Source organism: Bufo bufo, chromosome 4, assembly GCF_905171765.1.
Source record: "Bufo bufo chromosome 4, aBufBuf1.1, whole genome shotgun sequence".
NCBI classification, from domain to species: domain Eukaryota; kingdom Metazoa; phylum Chordata; class Amphibia; order Anura; family Bufonidae; genus Bufo; species Bufo bufo.
Genome location: NC_053392.1, coordinates 595,129,173 through 595,134,547, shown reverse-complemented (window position 1 = coordinate 595,134,547; position 5,375 = coordinate 595,129,173). Strand labels below are relative to the sequence as shown.

At 41.8% G+C, this 5,375-nt stretch overlaps 1 long non-coding RNA gene across 1 annotated transcript; it reads left to right on the top strand.

The window, feature by feature from the left end:
* The first annotated feature begins 1,179 nt into the window (after positions 1 to 1,179).
* Positions 1,180 to 3,891, top strand: LOC120999580. The gene is made up of 3 exons (XR_005778568.1): positions 1,180 to 1,235; positions 2,973 to 3,067; positions 3,780 to 3,891. It is a non-coding gene; the product is annotated as an uncharacterized LOC120999580 (long non-coding RNA).
* The last annotated feature ends 1,484 nt before the right edge of the window (positions 3,892 to 5,375 follow it).

Below are 5,375 nucleotides of genomic sequence, written 5' to 3'. Positions count from 1 at the left end.
TCAGATCCTCTACTGACAGTTCCTCAGTTTTAGCTCCCTCTAAGATGGCTGCTCTCTTTCTCTTGCTCTCCAGGCTCTGTGTAACCCCACCTCTCATGAATATGGACATATATGCAGTCTGTAGCTGTGTTTAGGAAACAGTAGCATCTTGTGGCCAAACAGCAGAATGTCAGTCCAGATCATTTAATTTAATCTACACAAACAGTGTTCAGACAAGGAGAGCTGTTTCCCCATCTCACATTTGGATAAACCGTTTTGTTGGAAGCCTTCATATAGTGACTGAATGTGAATAAAAGTCAGTCAGATTGTCAGTACTTCTTCAGTAAAGGGGTCTTTAATGTATAATAATCACCACAGAATCGCAATACCACTGCGACCTGTAATTGTCTATAGTGGTAATATGAAGGTGTGACATGCTTTGACCTGAAATATGAATAAACTGGCTAGATAAGATATTCAACATCTACGCTTTATTATGTCCTCCAATGTTTCCTCGTCTCTTCTCCAGTAAATGTATTTTTATATAGTATTTTGTATGATTTTACATCGGCTCATCTTCTTTCCATTCAGGCTCCTACAATATAGTATCCTCTCAGGGTATATCTCCTATATAAGATCATTCTCCTGATTGACCCATCAAGGATGGATAGGGACAGGGACAAGATGTCAGAGAGTATAATAAATCTTACCCTAGAGATCCTCTTTCGACTTACTGGACAGGTGAGAGATTCTGATGATGTCACATTACATCATCTTATCTATGTTACTAACAGATGGACATGACTGGAGAGGTGAGGGACTCTGGAGATGTATGGAGTGATATTTATTACTGTGTCTCTCTATAATTAGGAATACACAGTAGAGAAGAAGACCTCTAGTGAGCATTGTCAGGCCCCTGCGTTTGAAGGACGGAGAGGAATCCTGGGCCCAATATCTAGGCCGATACCTCACATCCTGATACATGAGAAAGTCAACAGAGAGAAGATCCTAGAGCTCACCAGCAAGATTATTGAGCTGCTGACTGGAGAGGTGACATCGCTGGGAATGCAGGAACATTATACAGTAACACTATGAAAGGATCTCGGTAATGACTGTATCATTCTGTTGTCAGGTCCCTATAAGGTGTCAGGATGTTGCCGTCTATTTCTCCATCCAGGAGTGGGAGTATTTAGAAGGACACAAAGATCTATACAAGCACGTCCTGATGGAGGATCACCGCCCCTTCACATCATCAGGTAATAGACATGACTAAATATACAGTCAGGTCCATAAATATTGGGACATTGACACAATTCCAACATTTTTGGCTCTATACACCACCACAATGGATTTGAAATTAAACGAACAAGATGTGCTTTAACTGCAGACTGTCAGCTTTAATTTGAGGGTATTTACATCCAAATCAGGTGAACGGTGTAGGAATTACAACAGTTTGCATATGTGCCTCCCACTTGTTGAGGAACCAAAAGTAATGGGACAGAATAATAATCATAAATCAAACTTTCACTTTTTAATACTTGGTTGCAAATCCTTTGCAGTCAATTACAGCCTGAAGTCTGGAACGCATAGACATCACCAGACGCTGGGTTTCCTCCCTGGTGATGCTCTGCCAGGGCTCTACTGCAACTGTCTTCAGTTCCTGCTTGTTCTTGGGGCATTTTCCCTTCAGTTTTGTCTTCAGCAAGTGAAATGCATGCTCAATCGGATTCAGGTCCGGTGATTGACTTGGCCATTGCATAACATTCCATTTCTTTCCCTTAAAAAACTCTTTGGTTGGTTCTGCAGTATGCTTTGGGTCATTGTCCATCTGCACTGTGAAGCGCCATCCAATGAGTTCTGAAGCATTTGGCTGAAAATGAGCAGATAATATTGCCCGAAACACTTCAGAATTCATTCTGCTGCTTTTTGTCAGCAGTCACATGATCAATAAATACAAGAGAACCAGTTTCATTGGCAGCCATACATCCCCACGCCATGACACTACCACCACCATGCTTCACTGATGAGGTGGTATGCTTAGGATCATCAGCAGTTCCTTTCATTCTCCATACTCTTGTCTTCCCATCACTCTGGTACAAGTTGATCTTGTTCTCATCTGTCCATAGGATGTTGTTCAAGAACTGTGAAGGCTTTTTCAGATGTCGTTTGGCAAACTCTAATCTGGCCTTCCTGTTTTTGAGGCTCACCAATGGTTTACATCTTGTGGTGAACCCTCTGTATTCACTCTGGTGAAGTCTTCTCTTGATTGTTGACTTTGACACACATACACCTACCTCCTGGAGAGTGTTCTTTATCTGGCCAACTGTTGTGAAGGGTGTTTTCTTCACCAGGGAAAGAATTCTTCAGTCATCCACCACAGTTGTTTTCAGTGGTCTTCCGGGTCTTTTGGTGTTGCTGAGCTCTCCGGTGCGTTCCTTCTTTTTAAGAATGTTCCAAACAGTTGTTTTGGCCATGCCTAATGTTTTTGCTATCTCTCTGATGGGTTTGTTTTGTTTTTTTCAGCCTAATGATGGCTTGCTTCACTGATGGTGACAGCTCTTTGGATCTCATCTTGAGAGTTGACCGCAACAGATTCCAAATGCAAATAGCACACTTGAAATGAACTCTGGACCTTTTATCTGCTCATTGTAATTGGGATAATGAGGCAATAACACACACCTGGCCATGGAACAGCTGAGAAGCCAATTGTCCCATTACATTTGGTCCCTTAACAAGTGGGAGGCACATATGCAAACTGTTGTAATTCCTACACCGTTCACCTGATTTGGATGTAAATACCCTCAAATTAAAGCTGACAGTCTGCAGTTAAAGCACATCTTGTTTGTTTCATTTCAAATGGTGGTGGTGTATAGAGCCAAAAATGTTAGAATTGTGTCAATGTCCCAATATTTATGGACCAGACTGTACATGCCCCTTCATTATTTACAGTATATGTAAGGAATGAATTCAGTCACTGTATGTTTTTCCTACAGTTAAAGAAGAGAGAACAATGCCGGAAAGATGTCCCAGTCCTCTTCTTCCACAGGATGGTTCAGAAGAACATCACAATGTCCCACAGGATGATCAGGTAGATGGAAATAAGGTATCGTGTAAGGTTTCTTATGATCTGTAGAAGGGGTGTGCAGATCTTGTGTTCACTCTTGTTTTATCCAACAGTATTTTATCTTTTATCCTTGTATAATGAGAAAGGTGGACATGGCCGTGTAAGATGGTGAATTATTACTACTAATTGTAATTATTAATATTGATAAGCACCACTTGTAGCTCAGGGTTTCCCTAGTATTCCCTACCTTTCCCCTGTATAAACGTACGTTCTGTTTCCTATCACTTTGCACAGTGAATCACAACATGGTGTAAAATAATGTGTTGTCTAACAAAATAATCCTACACAATTACCTATTACACAGTACACTTATTTTACACAATATGCTTTGGTATAAAATATATATTTACCCAGTAAAATTCTGCCTGTCTATGTACACATTTTATGTCTCTATATATCTGCACATTCTATCTATCTATCTATCTAGCTATCTATCTACACATTTTATCTATCTATATACATATAGGCAAAGATAATTAGATTGTAAATGTCTTGGAACACTTTTTCCTTTACAGGCACGATTACAGCTGACCATAGACATTACATAGTCATGGTTAGAATAAGGAATCAACAGGTTGGATTTATGCAAGAGAACTGCATATATTTTGCTCATCTAAAACATTCCACATGACTTCTCTACAACTGTCTGCTGACCTTTACTATATTTGTTTCACAGCTTTTGAACAATATTAAGGCTGAAGATACATATGTGAGGGGTGATGAGCAGATCATAGAGGACTTTCCCACAGATTACCACCTAGGTGAGTAGTAACCACTAAATAATGCAGAGAAGACACAGATTCTACTCATTCACGGTTTACGGATTATCAGGGGCAAACTGGCCATAGACCCCACAGGGAAACGTCTTGGTGGGCTGATGACAAGTGGGCCACCTGAGTCCTCATCATGGTTGCCAGCAAGCTAACTGATGATCTGATGCTCCTAGACTTAATTAAAGCTGAGAATATTAAGTACATATGACATTGGTGGTGCCACCTACTTGTGTTGGCTCTTCTTTCTGTGAAGTTGGACCCGCCTACAACATGGGGTCACTTTCATTGTTTTCCAGTCCGCCCCTGCTGATTACTCATTCCACTGTCAACTACTGGTGGCAGTTTGGCAGGCATAAACTTGACAGTTTCCCTTTACTAGCACAGCATTGTTACCACTACACAGGGTCCCAAAGTATTGAACAGAAGCTTCTAACTGCTATGAACCCTCTTTCAGTAGTACTTAGAGGATTCACTTACACGTCATAATTTTGGGAAATTGAAAAGCCTTACGGCATAGCGACTACGGGGGCAGGTTGAGCAATCATAATAAAAAGGACCTCAACTAAGCATTGCAGCTGCCTGTCAATATAGATATCAGAATGTCTTGGCATAAAGAAGTAATTACAGGAAATAATATCCCCAGTGGTCAGTGACAACTTACTGGCCATTTTGCTAACCCCCTGATGCTAATGACTTCAGTCCTTTCCCCCACCCTTTTCTGGGGCACTTTATATGGTGCTCCAAATTATCTGATGGCAGCTGTCTAATAGCGGTCCCCTTGTTGACTCTTCGGGTGAGCACTTCTACATTTACCTTACACTGTATGTTATCGAGGTCCTAGACATAAATTCTAAACTCACTGGTGCCCTAGGTTCCTCATCCAAACAGGGGGGACCATTTATTCAGTATTGCATTCACCTATGGATTACATTAAATAGTACAAAATTCTTAAATGAAAACCTAACTTTTATTATTCCAATAAAAAATATTTCTCGTCTGTGTCATTGGCGGACACAGCAAAGACCTTGGGTATAGCTGTTGCCACTAGGAGGCGGACACTAAGCAAAAAGTGTTCAATTCTCCCACCAGCTATACCCCTTCCTGTGGGCACTGAGCTAACTGACATCTGCTCTGCAGGTCTTTTAACACAAAACAAACTAACCACCTACCTGGAACCAGGGTGGAATTATTTTGTGGAGGACCACCAAATCCTCCACTGCCCACCAGCTGTGGGCCTTCAATGCCCCTGTCTCTGGTCCTACCCCACCAAAGGGAGCAACCTGGGAGGCTGAAGGACCCTGCTAGACTCAAGGCTGAACAAGTCACTCGTCTTCTGGGAACGGAAGTTAGGTGAGTATGTAAGACACCCCCTCTCCAATACCTCGGTCCATCCATGCACACCATGTTTCCTCTGTAGCTGGCCGGGGCACTACTATCCCCATCAAGCCTTCCCTTCTGTACCTTTTATGTGTTACCGGCCCCAGCATACTGTTCTCTTC